General features: G+C 35.3%; 1 long non-coding RNA gene across 2 annotated transcripts in view; it reads left to right on the plus strand.

The window, feature by feature from the left end:
• Positions 1-23,839, plus strand: part of LOC114010315 (uncharacterized) — a 631,839-nt gene that overhangs the window by 205,171 nt on the left and 402,829 nt on the right. The window lies entirely within an intron of this gene.

Raw genomic sequence — 23,839 nt, forward strand, 5'->3', positions numbered from 1 at the left:
GAAAGGATAAATATAATTATTTTGATAACTGTAGAAAAATGGTTTCATTTCTGGAAATAAAATAAATTAAAAATAAAATAAAAATAAATAAAAGGTTTACTTCAGTTCCAAACAAATAATTTTGAGAGCTCTTTTGTTTAGGAATACTTTTTGTTTTTACTTTCAGCTGGGGAGAATAACTCAGTGTCATACCATGCCCAGACTGTTCTTTGTGGTACTTCATTGTTCTTTAGCTACCTTTCCTGTAGCAATAGTTGATTTTTAAACTCTACTGTCCACCCTTATGGAGAATATTCTTTTCTTCCAAGGACACAGGTAATAGGATACAAGGTTTCACTGAAATTGTTATTTTTAAGTCATCAAGTTAGAGTGGGTAATACTGACATTGTGGTCTGACCTAAACTTGGGTTTGGTAACCAAAAAGAAAGCAAGAGCAATAATTTATTTTTCTAGTCATTGTGTATGTGCCCACTTCATTTTAAAATGCTGGGGACTTTAAGAGCCTACCATGTGTCATTTATACATATGCTTTAATGCATACACTGACAAGGACAGGAGATCCTGTATTAAATAATAATTAGCCATACATTGCAATATTGTCTTAAAAAAAATTAAAATGTTCCAAAATTGCTTCAGCCTTCCAAAAGATAACTTCTGAATTACAGGATTTATTTCATATAGTTTTATTCCTGTGTGCTCATGGAAGAGAGGGAGAAGTTTTGAAAAGGTTCCACAAGTTTCTGGGAATTATGCCAGATGTGATCCGAGTACTGGACTTTTTATGGAACAAAAACATGTAGGTGGAGATTTTCACAAGACAAAATCCTAGGGTTCAGGGTGGAGTATCTATTCTGAGTGCAAAAGTCAGAGGCTCGTCTCAGAACATGATGTATTCCTAGAAAGGGCTCTGATAGACCAAGGACTTTAAGCCTGGTCTTAGGTCCCAGAAGAATGCCTTGAAATAGTCAGCCTTTCGCTATTTTGGTTCTCGTAGTCTTATTATTTTTTTATGGTTTTTTTTTTACTTTCTTTCAAAAACTCTTTTAGAAATCTATTTTTATTTCTCGGGTGAAATCCCAGAGTCTTGTGGGACGTGGGAAGCCATTCTTATTATACCTCAGTGTGCTACCTAACCTTCTCTGTGTTATTGCAATGCACCCGCAATCCTCAGATTCAGCAAAAACCCTCCAAATTTTCAGTGGTCTATTATACTTTGGAAATTATGAAGGAAATAATAATATTACAAAAAGCTGACTTTTTTGTGTGTGCAGATGTGTTGCCAAGTTTGTTCCATTTTTCACTTTTCCTTCTTAGGTCTTGTCTTTATATAGTAATATAATTGATGAAGTAATTTGTTACTTTTCCAAGTACCTCAGATAGACTTTGATCATGCCAAGGTTTAAATAGTGTTGCATAAGTGAAAATATTTCAGTGAAAGTAGAAAAAAAGAAAGAAGTAAAAAATATGGGACAGTTAGCAAAAAAAAATGTACTTAAGGAAAAGAAAAAAAAAAAAAAAAAAGACAACCAAAACTCTTAAAAGAGAAAAAAGAGAAGTTGCTGTACTCCATGGCCCTATTTGAATGCCGCAGAGGATGCCTAGGAGAAATATTACTAAAGGACATAAAGTTTCAGGATAAGAAAATACATGCCACATTTCTGACAGGTACAGCTAACTATAAAAAAAAGCAAACAAATCCTATTCAGCACAGGAGGTGAAGAGAAGAATAAAACTAATGACATTACAATCCTCTTGAGAAGTCTTGTTTTGTTTATTAAATAAGCCAGTCTAGTAAGATAAGTAAGAAGAACTGCTTAGTCTGGCAGTGTTAATTGATGCTGCCCTGGGAGTTTATTGTTATGTATTACTCTTTTTGTCCTTTTGGGCAAAGATGTCAGCACATTGTACCTGACAGGATGTATTGTATGTTACAAATTATTCTAAAAGGGATAGAAAAATTGCCATCAATTCTTGTCAGCCTGTATATCTAAGCATGACTGTAATTTATACATAACATTGATTCCCAAGTATCATGTTTATTGTAGGGTATACTTTAAATTAGTACTGTTTCTATGAAGCGGCCTCAGATGAAAAGTAGTTTTATTCCATCCAGTTAAGTTCTGACCCATATGGGTATATTTCTCCACACAAATACAGTGAAAAACGTGGATACAACATGTATGTAACAGGAAACAAGGACAAGAGATAAAAGGAATGGAGCATTTCAAGACTGACATGAGGTACTTAAAAAAAGAGTTAAGCACAATCTTGCACTCCTCCTTGAGCAGGACTAGTATTGACAGCAGTCCTATAAACCAAAGACAGGGACAGGAAAGGGCAAGTATCACTTTATTCTCTCTTCCCTATTATCTCCTGAGTGCATGGAATGCAAGGACAGGCACACTACACCTTGTAAATGTGGTTACAGCAACCTGGGTTTTACCCTTTCTTCTGTAATTCTGGGGCATGCAAAGTTTTGCAGAAATTTTAAAGCAAAATGAATAAATTTCATTGCAGTGAATTATTCCAGTGATGCTATTTTAATCCTAAGAGCAATTACTTCCAAAGAAGATAGCTCTCTATGCTTCTGAATTCCATTTGCATAGTGAGGCAATTTGTAGCCATTTCAGTGTATGAAACAGTTTGCAAAAGTTTGGTTGGTTTTTTGTTGGGTTTTTTTTCCTACTTTTTAAAAAATAATACTGGTAGAGAATTTTTCTGAATTTCAGAAAAGAACTGAAAAATAAAAATAAATACTATTTTTAATCCTGTTGTCTGTAGCACAACTGAGTAATCAAGTGTGTTCTGTTTTGGGTCAAACTGCTCTATATGGAACACTTCAAATACTGCTCTTCCTGGTAAAATGGGATGGAAGTGCTTTGAGGGCAAATATACTAAATATTTATTTATGACATGGCTTATTGCCTAAGTTTTTTCTCCCTAGAGGCACGTATATTAAGTACTACACCATTTCAGTTACTTGTTATTTACGGTCTATGCAATAGGAAGAATTATGATTTCAAGCAAGTGCCATCCATTTTGTTTAAAACCTCATTTGCCAAGCAAGTATGTTTGTATTTGGAAAAAAAAAAACAAAACAAACTATGCTTCCCACCACTGCCATTTTCAGTTATGTGACTAATTCTCTTTCTTTAAGACAGAAATAGCTGTTGTGATGGGAAAGAGATAACGGGTCTGTGGTTTAGCGAATAATCTCTTGCCAGCCTTATATAGCGGTTTTCAAAGGACTGAAGTGACTTGGGAGCCTAGTTTCAAGAAAAATCAATGTGACTTAGGAGATGATGTCATTTAGCAGGCAAAATGACTTTGGGCAAGATCCATAAACACACTTAGGCATTGCAATGCCTAATATTCAAAACCAGCTGTAGGCACCTACATTCCTTATATATAGTGCACAATAAGAGTAAGCACCTGGGAATGACATCCACAGTCCAGAATGTATGGAGCAGAGGTTTACCTCTACTTAGTTGTTAGGAAATCCTGGGGTATAGTGAAAATGATAGTGAAATTACAGGACTTCTAATCCTCTCAGGGTTCAGGCTTAATGCTACGAAGAGATTCAGGTCACTAAACCTTGCTCTTGTTTCTTTTTTTATGAAATGGAACTCATTACCTTTTTAAAAATGTAATAGGTAATTTTTCCCTGAAGGACACAATTAATATGGATTCTATTTACTGTACTCCAGAATCTTATAACTGTCTGTATCAGGACCCTTGCAAGTTGTTTTAGTAACTCTCATATGTTTTTAAAATATTACAAAAGAAGATTCCTTTTTATATATTCCTTCATGAGCAGAGTATGTTATCTAATCAGGAATGTTGTAGGATTCAAGTTTGATTCCCTTTCTGTGTCCAAGAAAAGTAAATTCTTACTTTCTATCTAGTGAGAGCCATAATCATTAGCAGTGAATTATACTGGGCATCAGTAATTTTCTCCTGTCCTGTTGAATCAGAATTCCAGACTCAATAACTCAAAGAGAAAGGTCTGGTTTGGGCTCAGTGGTTAAATTTGGAGATTAGAGTTCGTTTTTACTGCCATGTGTATGAACCCAATATGTAGTTTACATGAAATATGCGCTAAAATACATAAACATTTACTGGTTAAAAGAGTCATATGGGACTTATTTTGACCTGCCTTTGAACACTCAATCCTGTTCTAAAAATCTAGATTTACAAAAGATCAATTACTTTCTGGTTTTGATGTCCTTACATGCAGACATTACTTGATTCAGAGTCATTAGTTCAAAATATTTACACTTAAATTGTTTTATCTTGACTCATGCAGAGAGGAGAAATACTCTGGTTTTGTTTGCTTTTGTTTTCTGAACTTCACACAGTCTAGCATCGTGCTAACACTGAGGACTGTATAAAAATTTGCAAATATTGTTTCATACCTTATCTATGAAATAAGGCTTCTTGGTGTGAAAATGACTTCTTCTTCTGAAATTTTATAAAATAAGAATAAATTCCAAATCTTCTCCTACGTTTCCTTTGGGGGGATTTCAGACTGTTTTTTTCAAGTGTAAACAGCTGCTTCTGACATGTTAACCTCCGCAGCTGGATTTACATGAACAAACCCTCTAATAGTCTCCTGCTACCCACAGTTGCCCAACAGCAAGAAAAGACAGAAATCTATCCTGCCTTTTCCCGTTAGCATTTGGCATGCCAGTTGAGAGATTAAAATTTAAGTTGCTACAATACATTGGGAGAAAACTAGTAGCAGTCTCTGTCAGTACACAACAATACATTACTGGTCTTTTCTTCTTGAGTTTTCCCATATTTCATCTCTCTCTGTATATTTATCACTACCAACCCTCCTGTCTTTGGGATTCAGGATGTATGCATTTGTACATAGTCCTGTCTGCATCTGGTTATGCACCTGAGGTCCAACAAGCATTATGGAGCAGACTGGTTTGGCAGTGGCTGTATGCTTCAGAGGAAAAAAAACAACCATGTGTAAGTCTCCTGGCCCTTCAGTTCTTTCTTAAGGGTTATCAAGCTCTGGAACAGGCTGCACAGGGAAGTGGTTGAGTCAGCGCCCCTGGAAGTATTTAAAAAGATGTGTAGATGTGGCACTTAGGGACATGGTTTAGTGGTGGACTTGGTAGCGTTAGGTTTACGGTTGGACTCAATGATCTTAAAAGTCTTTTCCAACCAAAGTGATTCTGTGATTCCTATTGGGTCCCACTGAAGCAGGAAACTCGGAAGAGAGCCTCTCCCAGAGGAACTGTACTCTAACCACTCTCCGTTCTGCCCTCATCCCACCTCTTCTTTCCTCCCCAGTTGGAGGTAAAAGTTTTCAAATTTATTTGTCAGTACAGATTTCCCTCCCCTTCGCTCTTCTTTATCTTGTGCAGTGAGGGTTCCTCTTTGAAATGCTGTGCTATACTCAGGTATGGGCACGTCTTGGAGCTTTCTATTATTTCACAATTCAACCTTCTGGTACATAATTTTAAGATGCCATATAATAATTGCTAGCACAAAAGACTTGAGAAAATGACTGTCATATGTTTCAAATTATTACATGATTTGCAGACTGTAGCTGTCGGTAACCTAAGAACACACTCAACAATATATCAGGAGTAAATGACAAGCCGTGCTTATTTTATGGCACATAATTTAACAGTTTAACTGTAGACTCATTTAAAGGTATTGCATCATTCTACCTGGAAAAAAAAGAGCAGTATTTATATTATTGCCAAATGCTGTGATCTAGTAAAAGTAATTTAAGGAGATAGAATAATATACCTAATTGGCAATGTTTAATTCTGGCACACTCAAAGATGGAGATCAGATTTCTTATTGCCAAAACAGCACTCTATGTAACTGGATGCTGCTTAATAACACAGGTAATGAAGCACCTGAAACTTAGCTGCATTTCAACACCTCTATATTTTCCAGTTTATTTCTTAAATGTCTTTTTGCAGAAGTGAACTCTTCCTTGCAGCCCCAGTTTTACTTTGGTAAACCAGCCAAGGGAAGTTTAATACGCATGCCTGGGCTCTTTTGTTGCAGGTTCTTGACTTATGCCTCGACTACCTTTCCTTATTCATTCTATCATGTATTTCAATTGAGCAAAACAAATTAAAGCTGAAAACAAGTTTGCTTTTCCCTCTCTTGTTGTTAGTACCTGGAGGTCCTCTTTTCAGAGTTGTGTGTCAGTTTCAGTTCACTGATTGTAGTAAGAACAACTTCAGGTTTTGCATACACACTGTGTAAGCTGTCAGGAGCATCTGTCAAGAAGAAGTGGAGCCATAGTGCATATCTAAACAGGAAATATAAAGCAAAGCAAAGCAAAACTGGTTTTCTCTCTGAAGGGAGTTGCTTATTCCATACATAGGGTGGGATGAAAGTCCTCAACGTATTGCCTAAATATGAGGCTTAGGCTAGCATGGTCATGTGTCGTGTGCCCCCCCCTTCCCAGGATTCTAATTCTGTAACACACACACACAAAATAGTAATATCAATCATTCTAGCTTCTGAAGCAGTCTTTCATGCCTCCTGGTATCCCAGGCATATTGCTTTGAATCAATACTGGGGTTTGAGATTTGGTCATCAAAGTGTCTATTAATTTCTCATTTCATTATAATTTACTTCTGCCAAGAACTGCTTTCTGTTGATACATTGCATGGTGTTTCCTTCTAGTAACTAATGGAAAATGTTGTACAGAACATCAAAATTTTTGTGGTCTTGATATTTTAACAAGCATATTTTCATCTTATAATCATCGGGCTCTGCTAGCTTTTTATTAGTTTTTATAAAATTCTATTTTCATTGATATAATCTGATTATATCGCATGCATTGCATGCATAGCCTAAAGATCACTTCCTCTCAGCAGTCTGTAAAGGCACAGTTCACATTTTTTTGGTGATTGGTTTACTTCAGATTTTTTGTCATTTATGTTCTTGCCTCTTTAGCATTAAAAGCATGAGCCTCTCACAGCTGACACACTTCGCAGTTAGGTGGACACTTTTTCCCTCACTTCTATACTCAAGCTTTGTCCACAAGCTGATACTTCTTTCCTTCTAAAATGTGTCTTTGACGTCACAAGCAGTTCGTCGTCTCCCAAGACTAGGCTGTGTGACTTCTCCATCAGACTTCTGCCCTATAAATGCTGCAGTTTGTGTGAGGCTGAAGGAGTACAACCTCTATGAAAAGCAGAGAATTTATTATCTGTTCAAGTTTTAATTTTTTTTCAAAGAATTGTTATTAGTCCATTTATGATGATAGCAATGGTTTTAGTATTAATTAATTTGCTTAAGACTAATAAACAAAACCTTTCTATTATCTACCTCTTTCTCGGTGCTACATTCACCCTTGCAGGGCTGCCCTGGCTCCTGAGCCCAGTGGCTTCAGGCTGAAAGGAAGAGGTTATGATGAGCTGTCATCATCCAAAGTCCTCCAGGAGGAGAAGGCTGATTTTCATATGGGGAAGTTCCTTCCCTGAAGGTGTTACAATTTATAGATTCTTCTCTTCATGGTCAGCTTGGGGGCATTATGTTTTCGTTAGCATACTCTGCACCTTGCTCTTTTGGCATGAGTTTGCAATATCCACTGAATGTATGTGCTGTGATTTAGATCCTTGGGCTCTTGCTCTTTCTTCTCCTTGTTACCCTTGAAACTGTTTTTCCTCTTTCCCAAGGTTTTGTTTCCTCGATAACCATTAATTGACTGTGGCTGAGTTGTCTGTAACCCTCTGGTATCAATCTGTGCCTCTACTTCAAGGCTTCTGCTAGCATCCTGTGTCTTGTACTCCTCAAGCTAACATTTTAATGAGGGGCCATAAACAGCTCTACACAGAACAAGTATTTGATATTATGTTCTGTTAGTAACAAAACATAGCACCCTACTCACGTAACACTAGGCATTGTGTGTCGCAATTGTGCAAAGCAAAGCAAAAGCTCAATCAAAGTAGGTAGCAGCCACTTGGTCATTAGATAATTTTGATTATAGCTAACAAGCTAACACAAGGTTATAGGCAGGCCAGGACAAGTCCAGGCAAAGCCTGACAAGGCCATGTGGTCAGCATATTGCAAAGCTTGCAGCCTGTTATCAGAGCACTGTGTTTGTGGGACTACAAGATGACACTTTCTTACCTTATGCTTTGGTTGATGAGTATTTAATATATTGACCATAGTCCTTTTCTTTTTTTTTTTGTTTTTTTTTTCTTTGTGTGTGTGATGTTATTGCATGTTATGTTCTGGTTTTACATTAGGGATTGAAAAATGTTTTCAAAGCATAATAATACAATTTCCCTGTTGTAGGATCTATGCAATTCTGCTGTGGCTAAATTTGATAGGCTGAACTGCTTCATAAAACTGGCATTTCCTCTGACCCTTTAGTTATGTGATTTTGACATTTTTTTTTTCTTTTACTGACACTTTTACACATTTCTAAATTATCATTTCTTTGAAACATGTTGCTGAGAAATGCAATTAAATAAAATCTGGTCATGCTTGTCTGGAAAATTCATGCTATCACAAGGCATTTAAGTTCTGTGTTAACAAAGGGATAATCTTTCCAGTTAAAAGTACATGACAGTTTATTACGGAAGCACTGCTGGGAGGGGAACGTGCTATTTTTTGCACTGTGGTAATTGCACTGTGAGATTTGGATTAGGCAAGGATTCACTTTAAAAAAATGTTGCTTCAAACCGAATTCCTACATCTATATGGTGTGCCAGAATAACTGCACTTATATTTGGAACTGTTAAGAACTTGGTATCTCCTGCTGCAATCAGTGAAGGCTGCTGAATGTATTCTAGTAGTAACAGCAGCACTATTGCGATATGGAAGAATAACAGCATAGTGGTCTGGGCTTTAATCATTATTTAGACAGATATTTATAAGCATTAAAGAAATCACTGGTTTTTACCAATATCCTACTTTTAAAATAGAATCAATATTTACTACTCCCACCTTTAAATAGAAAGTCTGGAGAAGAAAAAATTTGAGAAAAAGAACTGTGTTTTGGCACAGGAACATATAGTACCTTTTTGGCTTCAGGACTCCATAAGGAATCAATGCTCTTTTTCTCAAATTTTAGTTCTCAAATTTACTTCTGATCAGGTTAGTTGGGTTTGGTTTCATTTTATTCCTTCCTTTCTCTTCCTTCCTCCCCTCCACTCATGTCTGTAATATTCTTTAATGGACCACAGTTCAATTATACCAGAAGATCAGCTAATTATGATGAGGGGATGGTGGTGGGTTTTTTTTCCACTCTAACAGGAATTTTAACATTTCAACTGTTCAGCTGTAGAAAAGAACATCTATGACTGAATGCTGTTTATAAAATGTTTTTAAAGAAATCTGATGTGTGTGTACTGAAAGTGATGATGATAAAGAAAAGTCACTTTGGTGAGTGCAAATTTTAAAAAAGTAAACTTGACTCTTAAAATTCAGTGTACAATGTTGATTCTCTTGGCATTTATCAAAATACTCTAATTTGTGAGTCTTTATCAGCATCATTTACCACCATCATCTGCAGCATAATTTTACTTTTAACCCTTTATCTGCACGCACTTTTGCCAGAGTTTTTTGACAGCTTGCCTGTTACGCAGCCTTTGAAATATATTTCACAGTGTAACTTACTTTTCAATAGAAACCATCATACAAAATTATTGATTGCCAACTTTGAAGTATAGTATTTTTTAGGTTTTACAATAGGAGCTGGAATCCATTATTGTAGATGTTTGAAGTCCTGAAGATAAGGGCCAAGAACTTGCTCTGGCTAGTTGAATGCCCTCAAGATCAGGTTAAAGAATCATGCCCTTTCTTGGGCTCTCTTTCTGGCCGACCATAAATTGAACACTGACAGCACTTCAAAAGCACAGGTATGTGAGATAAGCCTTAAAAATGCCTCTTATACTAATTCAGGAGAGACACAATTGTTTTCTGGACTTCCACAACATATCTAAGTGTATTTCTCCTCAGCCTCTGTAGTATCTTAGAAAATCAGCATTGCTATGGAATGATGTGTTTGAGGAACCATAACATTAAACAGAGGAGCGCTTTGGAGTCAATTGAAAACTGAAGTGTGATTTTTCAGGACACACCTACTAGGAAATATTGTTAAAGCTCTGTAGAATTCTTGTTTGGCTTTGGCCTTCCTTCTTTTTGGAGTCTTCATTCTGATTGATTGCATCTGGAAGCATTTGGCAAAAATAAAAAATGATAATCTGAGGCACAAAATTGATTTGCTATTGTTTTGTGGTGGTCTTTGGGGGTTTTGTTTTGTGTTTGTTTGTTTGTGGGTTTTTTGTTGTGCATTTTTTTTTTTTTTTCGTTCAGGTGCACCTTTGTAAAAGGGCACCTTTGTAAAAGGTTTGAGTATATACATGAAGGAAATGTCCTCCTGCTTTTGCTTTTAAATTCCTGACTTGCCATTCTTTTTTCCTGCCCTTTCAAGGATTGTGTTGAGTTAATGTTTAAAAACTATTACATCACCGTATAAGGAAACTACCTACAGATGGGGATGTCTTCCCCCATCTGATGACTATTTTTAATTCAGGAAAGCTGCTATAATGCAGCTGAAGTTGAAAGTAGGGGGAAAAAGACCATCACTATTTTCTATCCAGTGCAATGGGAGGGAATGTAAAGCCTAGTATAACATTACTTTCTATGTTATTCTAAAGTACTGGAGAAGTTTATCCTTTCTTCTTTTTGTTTAAATTTTAACCCATGCAGATGTAAGGGTCCATCATGTGCACCATAATACAGGTATGCTTTTAATGAGACAAAAGGTATCACATCCAGATTTTCTACCAATTCACAGAATTAAAACATCACAGAACAATTGAGGTAAGAAGGGACCTCTTGAGATTGCCTACTCCAACCTCCTTCCTCAGAGGATCAACTAGAGCAGGTTGCTCAGGGTCATGTCTAGTCAGGTTTTAGATATTCCTGAGGATGGAAACTCCACAACTTCTCTTGGCAACCAATTCCAGTGTTTGATCAGCCGTCCAGTGAAAAAGCTTTTTGTTCTGTTTACATGGAATTTTCCGTGTTTCCATTTTTTACCGTTGTCTCCTGTATCAGGAGACAGTGTGGAAAGACTTGCTGAAGCATTGCTCAAGTTAAGACATCCACTGCTCCCCCCTTGCCTACTGAGCCACTAATGACATTGTAGCAAACTATCATGTTAATCAAAAGCGATTTCTTCTTCTTAAATACATGCTGGCTTGGATTTATTACTTTCATGTCCTTAATGTTTATGATTCTAAGTGTTATTTCTTCCAAGACCACCTCATGAACTGAATTGAAGCTTACTAGTCCATGCTTCCCTGGATCATCCTTCTTGTCGTCCTTAAAGACAGGAGCGACATTTCTTTTCTCCCAGTCCTTGGGAACACCCTCCAATTGCCACGACTTTTCAAAGGTAATTGAAATTGCCCTTGCTGTGACATCAGCCAGATCTCTGCACACTGGTGGTAGCACACTGATAGAATCCATGGACTTGTGTATGCCCAGTAGTTTAAGTGTTCTCTAACATGATACTTCTCCTCTGGGAGTGAGTTGTCATTACTCCAGACTTTCCCACTGGTCTCAGAAATTCATCCAAAGAACGTCCTTACCAGTAAATTCCAGAAAGAACATCTTGACCTTTTCCATGTCCTTTGTCAGCATCCTAATCTTTCAACAGTAATCCACATTTTCTTTAGTCTTTCTTTTGCTGCTGATATACCTGCAGAAGCCCAAATAGTTGCATTTCTTGTCCCTCACCAATTTCAACTCTAGGTGGGTTTTGGCTTTCCTAAGCCTATCCCTGCATGCTTGGACAGTGTTTCATCATTGCTCCTGGGTCACCTATCCCTTCTTCCAACTCTTGCATGCTGTTTTGAGTTTACTCAGAAGTTACTTGTTCATTCATGCAGGCTTTCTGCCACCATTGTTTGATTTCCTGCTCATCAGGATGAGCCATTCTTGAGCTGGGAGAAGGTGATACTTGAAAATCAACCAGCTCTCCTGGACTCCTCTCCAGGACTGTATCCCATGACATCCTCCCAAGTGGGTCCCTGAACAGGTCAAAGTCACCTGGAGTCCTGGGTTGCAATCCTACATTTTACCTTGTTCCCTTTTCTCAGGATCCTGAACTCCACCATCTGATGGTAACTGCAGGCAAGGCTGCACCTGACCATCACGTTCCTAACCACCTCTTCTATGTTCGTAATTATGAGGTCCAGCAGGATGCTTCCAATGTGGGTTATATGCATCAAGCTGAAATACAGAATTTTGGAGCCGATAAAGGTCTAAAATTCGAGATTCCAGACAATTTTATGGACATTTATGGTAAATCCTATTGAAAATAAAGTCAGATGAGAAAGGATTTAAGTACATGCCTTTTCTAGGAAATATTAACGGAGATAGAAATGTATTTTGATCATAGATCTGTAAGAGCAAAGCAGAGACCAAAGTATGGACTTATGAAAATTAAGAGATTTTGGTATAATAAATTCATATATAGATACTTACATCTGTTGGAAATGAGTATATATGAGTGGGTATGTATCTGAAAAAGATAAATTCACACGCTTAACAATAAAATCCTATGTGGTACTTTTTGAGTAAGCCAAAACCTTTTTTTACATTGTCTTGCAAGTGTATCACATTTTAAAATGATGGATGGTATTGTAAATTAAAGTTGTTCTTTTCTTATGGTGAAAGTCTGCCAAATTCTAAATATATTTTTTTAATCTGTCACTCGACCTCTAATAATTTTCTTCAAAAAAGTGGACAAACAAAGCCATACGTTTTTCAGACACTAATAAAATACACAATGCTTGATACTCGTCATGTTGGCTTTGCAGCAGCAGTTAATTAACAAATGCTATTCCCATGGCAAGTCTGCTATGTTTGATCTTCATGTGCTAAGATATTTGACAAGATAGGTGCTATACCTACATTGAAATATTTTTTTTTAATCAAAAACATCAATTTTAATGTCAGCTTACTCAAAACAAGGGTTGAGGAGAGTCTAATATTTGCTAAGTGGAAAAAGACAAAAAGGGTATTGGGAAAATGATTATTTTCACGCTTCTAGTTATATACTGCAATCAATGGAGGTTTAAAAAAAAATAAACAAGAGAGCTACTGAGACATCTGTGTCGAAATACACTAATGCTCCAAATTGGTATGGATTTCGCTAGGAAAATTTGTAAAGCTATTTCATACTCAGCTATGGTAAGTAAACTAGATCTGCTCCTCCCCCTTCCCCCAGCACAAGCCTGAATATTCACTGCTGTGAGAGAATATTAGCTAGGAATGGAAGGACGATATGTCCGTGTATTTCCTCTGTTTCCAAATGGACCATTTAATTATGTTCTAATCCTCAGAAATTAGGTGGTCAGATAGTTGATTGGTACATAATAAGTGCTATCAGTTTTCAGGATGGAACATTTTGACCAGTGTTAAAGGTAAACTAGATGGGAAACATTTCAAGGAAATAGGTTGCTCCTTTTTATTTGAATTGTGATGTCTTCAGGCAAAAATGTATTTAGAGAAATTTTGCCATAATCTTTTACAATAGCAGCAAATAACATTGATAAGGGTATTACCCCTCAGCTTAACTTTAATATTTGCACTTAATATGATGGAAAGGATAACACCTGTTGCAAGAAGATCTTTCATGAGCAGAATTTACAACAGTAACCAAAAATTGTGAGCTCAACAATGGCCTAAAAAGCCAGTTTATTCATGCTGTTTCTGTATTCCTAGTTCATATTCCATTCTTGGGTTTTATGCTTTTAAGTTATTAATCTCTTTTTTCTTATGCAGCACTTACTAGTTACAGTAATAAGAAATATAGGAAGAAGTAGTCATGTTTGCATCTGTGTGTAATTTCAGAACATCGTTTGTAGGATCTGGGAATATTTTCAGTTACCCTGAGAAATTTTGGTTGGCTGGTCGGTTTTGGTTTTGTTTTAAACTCCAGTACTTGGATAAAAGAGCAAGATTCCTCAAATCTTATTCCTGTGAGGTATTTATTTATATGTCAGTCTAGATGCAAAATACATGTTTGTTTTTTAATTCACAAAAAGAATTCTGATTATTTTACAGATCTATTTACAAATATAAAACCATCACGGGCATGGTTAGAATATACAGGTCAGAGAGGTAATTCAAAATCATCTGCTGTGTAATGTCCAACATATTTAATTTATATCTTCAAAGGTGCACACCACAATTCTTGTTCCCTGGTTATCCAGGTTAGGACACCAATGATAACCACTCCCTCTGTCCTTGCTCCATGAGATAGATCTTGGTTCTTAATTTTTTGCAAGACATACCCTAAACCAGGTCTATCATAGGAATGCAGATTAGTAAATCTGCAAATGCAGATTAGTAAAAGGAGTTGTAATTGATTCAAACTGAAAGAAACCCAAAGAGGTACTCCCAACATTATCTTCTCTGTGTACCCATATCCTCAGAAACTAAGGAATATTTCTGGGAAGGAAATGGAGTGCACTTTGAATTTTATGGTCGAGACTGAGAAAGTTGATCATTTAAGTAGAATTGCTCAACAAATCCCCAATACATTACACAAAACAGTACACGGCCAAGGCCTTTTATCAGCCTGTTTTCCTAATGGAATGCCCTGACTATATTGATTCAACCAAACCCAAATGAACTGAAAGTAAGTCTGCCAAACTGCCCATTTAACATCGCACTCTTCTACATACTGAACAGCAAAATACAGTAAATATCTAAGAGAGACACCTAGTCTTTTTACTTTGACGTTTAAATGGATCTGCAGGCTTGTCAGCCTTTCAGCAGTTGTTTTGTGGGAGCTTAATGCCATAGCTGAGGAAGTGTCTCACATCTATATGATCTTCCAAATGGGCTATTGAAGTGAGTAAAAGCAACTGGGACCCAGGGCATTCTACACCTGTGAGTTTCACTTTCTATTTAAATATTCATGAATTTGATGAGCTACTATGTCTACAACTATTAGGTGGGGCATAGAAAATGCTTTGCTTGGAACAGGTCTGAATATCAGAGAATGGGGTGCACATTATTCTTACTTATCCCCTGTTTTAATCAAAATTGTTCACCAGGTAGCCAATATTTTGAGTAAATCACATTCCTATTTTTGTATTTATACTCACCAAATTTTCTTGCAGAAAGAAAATAATGTGTATATAAAGAAGTTAGCTTTGAAAGTGTCAGTAGTGTGTTAGTATGACAGGTAATGAGGCAATTTGGCAGAACATTAGAAACTAATTGAGCTCAGCTCACATCAATGCAGCTTTTTCAGCTGAGGCTGTCTTCTAAAATGAACAGTAGAATTACATAAGACAATACAACATGTACAATTTTAATTGGAAGCTCTAATTTAAAATATTTAAAGCACGTTTAGAATAATTTGTGAATCTACACAGACATATTCTTATCCAATTAATTAAGTCTCTTCAGTGGGTCATATAATGACTTAGTGTCAAACGTATAAATTATGAAAGTGTCTGCACATATAAATATTCAAGCAACTTTTAAAGAGAAGGGATTTAGCTTTAGAAAGAAGGTCTCACAACTGCATACTGGTATGTAAAATTAACATGGAATTTTCTAAGATAGCCATTAAAATCTTTTACTACTGTTAAAAATACTTTAATTTAGAAAGAGCTTGATTGTCACACAATAAAGCAAGATTGTAACACATAATTTCAAAACATTTCAAAGATCATTAAATGATTTTGTTAAGACTGATTTTTTAAATATTTAATATTAATCTCTGGGTGTATGGTGTGGTGTTAGCAGAACATTGCCATGCATGGTGTTTTTCTTTTAAACTAGGGTTGAAATTGAGAATCAGTTAAGATGAAGTTATAAAGCATAACTCTTTTTGATAAAATGGAATACTAAAAAAAAAAATCGACATAAAATTGTTGTTTAAATAATTTCCATTACGGTTCACTTGTGCTATTTTTAAGTTCCATATTCATTGATGAGTTGCTTTTTTGGAAACATATACATATAATAACATTTCCTTTCTGCCAAATTGTTCAAATTACAAATGAAAGTATGGATATACTTAAGAATATGTAGCATAATATATTAAAACACTGTAGTAAGAAGGCAAAATATTTTCTCTGGTTTTATGGGTAGCAAAGCAGTTGCTTAATAGACTGAATTGATTTTGCATCGAAGTCACCAGCAATGTCAGTGGTAACAATGGGAGCAGAAACAGGACTTCCTGACTTACAGGGTAGCATCCTCTTCAGTGCCTCAGATTCTTTCTCTCATTCTCCTTTTTCTTTTTTTTTACCATCTCTTTTAGGAGATAGGAATGACAAAATGTTTTTATTCTACTGTACAAGTGGTCTGAAGCAATAGGATTACTCGTGAAAAGCACCATGCTTCCCTAATACAAAAATAAGTCTTTCTTGGTAGTCTTTTGTATTTTGTAACATGACCGGTTTTGAAACAATGCTATTTCTTTAGTTCATTAAGGTAAAATGTCTGGGTTTCAAACAGTATGAGTTATTTCACAGATTTTTGTTTCTAAATGTAAATAAATACATTGTTTCCAAAGTAAAGGCATTTTAACAAATTGAATATCATGCAATAATTAGCTTAATCCCTTATTGGTATTACTAAACCTGCAGTATTTAAAATATTAACTCCATCCTAACTGGTATCTGCTGAAAATAAGTTCTTGATATCTATATGGAATCCTGGGTGCTTATGATATAAACTATGATATGTCAAGCTTATTCTTATAATTAATAATTCTGAAGTACAGAATAATCTTGTCTCACAACCGCACAACATTTTGAAACTGGGAAACCATAAGTGACTTTTTAATTACAGTTTCTGAATAGACTCAATTTAGAATGAAATTCAAAGGGAGTTGTCAGATATTTTTAACATTTTTGTACACTTCTTCATAATACCAGAGGAGTGCATCATTAATTATGTCTGGGTTTGATATTACCAACTTTTTCCCAAAAAAGAAGCATATATTTTAGCAAATTCAGGATATATAAAAGAAATTTATGACCACCTATTCACAGCACAGAGAATTGTGCTTTACTTGTTTTGATTAGCTTCTTTGACAATTTTTCAATAACTGTTTACTAGTGACTGCTGCTATGAATATCAATCCTCCTTTCACAAACCGTCTCCAGCTAATTTCCATGATTGACTATGAGGGCTTGAATGGCATGGAAACTGGAAATCTGCCTAAAAACATTGACAACTTGAATGATTATCTTGCATCATTCATAGTAACTCTGTCAGGTTGTCTGAGAATAATTGTGAAAGAAACGCAGGTCATTACAGAATGAACATGATGTGTCCATAATGGTTCCCTTGAAGCTGTTGGAGTTTACTTGGTCAATAATCTGTCATGAAAAAAGTGATTCAATATATTTCACTGAAAGGCTGGATGAATAAAGTCTACTGTACTCCAGTATATTTTCAGAAATAGTATCTAGCTTCTTCTTTAAAATTCATTAAATTATTAAAAATTTAATAAAATTATGACATTCTGAGTTGATATTACTACTCTTCTGAATTGCCTTTTATCTTAAATGGACATACAATGATATATAAAGATGTTAAACATAACATTGTGTGATAATTTTTTTTACTTCCTGGTATGAGATTATTTGTCTTGATCCAGAATTTCATTTATTGTAATAAATGTATTCAGTGTCCCAGTGTTATTTACAAATGGAGTTTTGTCCATTGATTCTAAGAAGTGAATTTTTCAGCTTATTCTCTTTAGAAAATTTTCCCATGTTCTGGATCTAGTATTTGTAATTTTGTTTTTATTTTAAAGCTCTTTTTAAATTAGCAGTAATTTTAATAAAGAAATACTTTTCTCAACTCAAGACATACGTAATGATGACTGTCACCTCTTTGGCTTATTTTAGCTTACATATTGCTAGATATGTAGAGAAAACTTGTTATTGTTGCATTTTTTGATACTGCTTATCCATTTCACTACTAAATCTGAAAAGGCCTGTATATTTTTGACTTCTAAAATTAATTTGTATTAAGGAGAAATGTAATATTTTAAGTCAAACTACTCTCTAAATCCAATGCACCTGACACAAAGTAGCAAATAAGATGTGCTGAACTGTTAGAGTTCTGGTGATTCCGGTGTGATTTCATGATTTTAACTAAAGCATTTTAACTAGATAAGCACAATCTTATCATGAATGCTTAAAAATTTGTAGACCAGTACTGCAGATTAATGATACTTTGTAATATGAAAGCACTGGCTTTGCAGCTAAGTGATTTAATGTTAGAAACCATAAACTGTGTCCAGTGAAAGATGATTTGTGTCAGCTAAAATTGTAGCCTGAAGCAAAACTTGGTGGGTTATTACTTTAATCTAGTTATTGCAGCCTTGAACTGTATGTTAGTAAGCTGAGGGTAAAAATGTCAAAAGCACAGTTGAGACTGATCACTAACAGTTTCTCAGAACAACAGAAAATTGTCCCATGTATTATTCTTCTGAAGTTGGTCAACAGAAATTGAAGTCATGTTGACTGTGGGTTATTTTAAAATTATCAGTTATTTCTAGAAAATAATGCTTTTCCTACATGAAAACTTCCACAACCAGGAATTCACATGTAAAAAAGTTTATTGACTTTCAAAGAATTGAAATGATGAAAAGTAAAATTTGCCACTGCCATCTGTTTATCAAATGAATGACAGTGTGCTGTGTTTATGGACTGGTAGTACAGCATATTATTAATTCTTTAGTACATTACTAATATATTAAACTATACTTAACGGGGGGTGGGGAAGGTAATTTTTTCAAAAGAGGTAATCACATCTCTGATTACTAATACCTGCACTGAACTGAACAAATTGATTTATACGACTTACACTATACAATGCTTGTCATTTAGAATGTATTACTTGCAATATGCTAAAAATAGGTGAAGTCTAGGTTTCCTTTATTTCACTTAACTGGAAATTGTAAAGAAGTTACCTCTGAAAGTATATTGATATATTCAGTGTTATCTTTATTTTCATTTTAGAAAAGTAAAAAAAAAACGACAATGGGGATTGGACTGAAATAAATGTTAAAGGTTTAGGAGGTAAAACTGAACATATAGGTATGTATATTTCTTAGATATGAAGGGTTTTCTAGTCTTGATTGCAGTGCCATTACAGACAATTTGTGGGAGGGGGTTTGTTATGGCTTTTAGAAGCTATTGTATCTAATAGCATATATAAAGAGATAACATAATGTGAGAATTTTCAGTTTGAATTACTATAATAAGATACTGGATTTAATATGTTTCATGGGCTGCAATAATTCTATCTCATTCATATTTCAAAATAGTTATGTCAGTCTGCATAAATATCTATGTATTCTTCACATGTATGTTTATTCTAGACATGGTAATTATTCTGGCTAAATTGAAAACCTTTAGCTGTGTTCAAAATTCATAAGTACCTACTAATTTACTATATTTCATTGCTCTCTTTTTTAAAGGTAGTTGCAGCACTTTTTGCACATGTAGCCTGTGTTATTTTCTCACATGTATTTTTAAAAGGGGAAAAGAATGCATGTTTGCCTTGAACTGTCAGTGTCTCTTTTCTCCTGCTTTACATTTGAGATGTCTTCCTTCCTTCCATGGGTGAAGAATACTGTTGTGCTCCAAGAGATGATGCTTACTTAATCTGAACTTTCTACCACTAAATGTTGTGAGGCTGTAGTGGAACCTGGAAAATTTTATATTGCTCTATTGGTACTTCTAGTGACACATTTTTTAAATGGCATTCTTTCTGCATGATACTTCCTTAAAAGTATGAGGTGGAACCACAAATCCATTACATTTCCCGATAACTCACTGTTAATTGCCATGAAAGTCATTGCACTGCACGGTTCACGGAACTTACTGAATGTGGACATAAGCTTCTGGAATAGAACCTGAAAAGCACAAGCAGCAAATTATCAACAAACTGATTTTTTTTTCAGAATTTGGTGCTGAAAAAGCGCTCACACTACTGGAATATCTTTTCCACCCCGGAACACTGACCCTGATTTCAGAAGCGGTTGTACAATTTACTTGATGTGGCTCCATAAATTAATGAGTTCTTTATTGCATATGCTGTGAGATAGCTTGTCTAGAAATCTAAAAGCTGCTGATTGATATTGAATGTAGTATAGAAAAGTGAAATAGTACTTTATTCATGATACAAACAGTATGCCTTCTTCTACAGGCACATGCAAGCATCTTGTAAGGTTTGGTATTGTTGCTGTAAAATTTTTCTGGTTTAAAGTAGTAATACTGTAAAATAAAAATCTTAAATTGCACCATGTTATTAAATTTAAAAAGCAGAGCATGCACATGTCAGAGGATATTCCAGCCATGTAGATAATCCAGCCATGCTTCTTCAAAAAAAAAAAAAAAATCTTGATTCACATAATTTTAAGCAACTTCTTACATACAGATTCATAATATGTTTTCATGAACATACAGATTCATGAATTAGTATTTATACAGTACATAAACTTCTTGTATGGCTTTGTATATCCTAAAAAAGAAATGCAAACTTTGAAGCACGTGGTTTGGTAGTGAGCACTTGGTGTTCTGCTGCTTATAACATTTGTGAACTTTTTTATCACATTCATAGTGATACTACAAGTTCATGGTATTACCGTTTCCTTCAGGCTCCAGTTACTGTTCTTTTTAGTTTCAATAATTGCATAGAAACATGAAATGTGATAGGTCACCTTCTAGCCAAGATTTCTAAATCTGCTATAAATATATATAGCTTGCAGAAATTACAGTTAAACTTCAGAAACTACTGTAAGATCAGGTGAAAATAAAAAGTGAAACTTGTGAAGGCTATATGAATGAATGAATGTAATAAAAGCAAGAAGGTTCCAAAATCCATGGAAGGAAACTGAAAGATTTATATTGCTTTCTTGGGACTTTGCATTAGGATTCCTTTTCATCGTTATCAAGGTTGCCCTTACGTATTTCGTCTGTTACAGTTCCTAAGTTTAATTCCTTTCAATATCACAGACATGTAAACAGTACAGTCTCAACTGCAAAGTTACTTTATATACTGGACGGTTGAAGAATGTCTTTACAGCAATGGCAGTTTATTTCTCTGATTATCCTATAGTTCTTTTTCCCCAGGAGAAAAGAATATAAACTATTTTCATGTCATCCTTTTTCCCTCAGACCAAATAAATATGTATAATCCTCATGCATTTCCTCTCCTGGTGACCAGAAGAAAAGATGAGCCCTAATATGTAGACGTTCTAGGTCCACAGAAGGGGCAAGCCTAAAATGGAACTTCAGCTTTAACCTTTGTTCAGTACTCAACATCAAGTTAGGTGAGGACAGATTTTATTTTTTTTAAAGACAGGAGGGGCCATTTTGAGGGCGAGAAGTGGACATGATTGAGAGTGAACTTCTCTTTACTATTTCTAATACATAGGAGCTTTATAGGTTTGACATGTTTTGACAGTGGTCTGGAACTGAACATTGGAAACAGACCAGGACTCAGGTGAAGTAGTTCAAACCAAGCCCTTCTGGGGTTTTTTTGAATTCTGAAAAACGTGCAGTTGTGAAAGATTACTGCTACAAAATAACGGTAGGGAGCATTTTTGGCAATGCATAATAAAAGGTAAATAAAAAAATGAAATGCATGTATTTCAGAATGACACGCAAAGTTTGGTTTTTTTTTTTTAGCTTGTAGCAGGAGAATTTAGTTATGAAGCAGTAATGGGTAGTAAGACATAAGGGAAAGCCTTACCATAACATGACCAAGATTATATGAAGGTCACCCTCAACTGAAAAAGCAACACGTACTTTAATGAAGTGCAGTAGAAACTGGCCACAGCTTTATTAGCTATAGCAAAACAAATTAAATAATTGAACAACTCCCTGAGATTCAAGTAACTAATTTTTGTTATTTGAGTTCATCTGAGTGTCACCTTGGCGCAATCTTTTTTTCAGCACCACATCAACCTCCGTGAAATCTCATCATGCTAGCTACTGCTCAACTGGGAATTTTCAATTCCAGCTGAAAACCAGATAAAGCATCCTTAACAGGAATATTTCTTCTTCTTAAATAAATTTCACAATTAATTCTACAGCTAGAGTGTAAACAGCTTCATTTTGCCACTTGAATTATGGCATTAGAAGTAATCAACACTGGCACTGAACTACTGCACATAGAGACTGTGAAATAAAAGTCAAGTCCTCTTTTAAAATAGGTATGATGGTTTCTCATTCGTAGGTCTGAAACTGACCACACAATATTGTTAATAACTGAAGGCTGCCAAATAGGAGTGTGAGGATGAAAAGCAATGTTGGTAAATTCTTCTACAACCTCTCCAACATGGTGATTCACTGTAATTCACACCTGCTCTTCATTTTTGCAAGTGGGGACTTCATCAAAAGTTGAGGATGACTTTACATTAGGGATAATTCCAGTTCATGAAGGTGAATAGTCATTATATATTTCAAAGTTTAAATTTTTAAAGTTTTAAAACTGATCATCAAAAATTAATCATTTTGGGTTGGATTTTTAGTTTATTAAGAACTATTACTTTCACAATAGTTCCAGTAGTATTTTTCATACTTCAATAACAGGAAAAAGGTTAAATCCACATTAGCATAGCCCACCTTCAAATGCAGAAAGATCCTTACCCACACATTTCAGTAAGGGTCTAAAGATCTTGAAAACAACATGAGAGAGTCAGCTGGTCAGCTGTAGAATGTTCAGGTAACTCTCATGAGGAGAGTTTTATTGCTCTGCCCAGTAATATGTTTCAAAAGGGAGACAGAATTTTCATCTGAAGGGGAGAAATCACCATTTATGCTAACATGGTATTCCCTAAATTTTCTGTTGCACTTTGTCCACTTTTATGAATAACTAAACTCCTAAAGTCATTTGTGAATCTCTGACAATATTATTCTTGGTCCTCGTACCCATTAACAGTGTTTTCTTTTTTGACTTCACAAGTGTGAAATTGTGTCCACAACAAAAATGTATCAAGGAATGCTTACTTCTGTGAGAAGTGGTTTGGAGATTTGTGATAAATTCAATATAATAAATATATTTCAAGTATGTAGTAATAGAATTTTGTTAGTATTCATACTGTTAAACAGATGGTGTGGAAGAAAATATTTAATTGGTCATCGTTTGTGTCATAATGAGTATTAAAACTAAATGGTTCGTGAGAACACTCAGAGTTATTAGATGTTGATAATAATCTGACAATCGTCCTCTTGTTCGCTACTCTTTGGAGTTGTATTTTATAGAGTTCTAGCTTTCCTTTTTGAAGTCTAAAAGCTATTGTAAGTTACAACTATTTTATGTATGAATACATATTGTACATTAGTTTCCTTAAAGTACACAAAATCGGGGCGGGGAGGAAGGAGCACTATATTGTAAGGAGAGTTAACAATTGATTTTGAATGATAACTCTGGCAACCTGAGTCAAATAAGTCTGGAAGATTCCAGCCCTTCCCTCCCTATTTGTAATAAAGCAAAAACAATCCCAAAAGTTCTTGCGAAGCACAGCAGGTAAGCCTCCCCTCCAAAGCCAAGCAGAAGCAGCCCACTATGGCAAGGAGAGAGCACTAGAACCCCAGCATCAGTGGTTGTGTGTGCAAGGTGCATTTTAAGACTTTGTGGTGTGAGGAACCAAGTTTCAGAAGTGCCATGTAGTTTGTGAACTACATTTGGAAGACTGCCAACAGCTGCTCTGCAGAAACTAAAAGCCCCCAAATATCTGAAATATTTATCTGAATGAGAATCTGTCAAAGGCAGAACAAGACTGTTTACAACTGCAGCATTCATTCAGCCAAATTACATTTCCAAATTAGTGTTT

The sequence above is a fragment of the Falco peregrinus genome, chromosome 2 (assembly GCF_023634155.1).
Source record: "Falco peregrinus isolate bFalPer1 chromosome 2, bFalPer1.pri, whole genome shotgun sequence".
Lineage (NCBI taxonomy): Eukaryota > Metazoa > Chordata > Aves > Falconiformes > Falconidae > Falco > Falco peregrinus.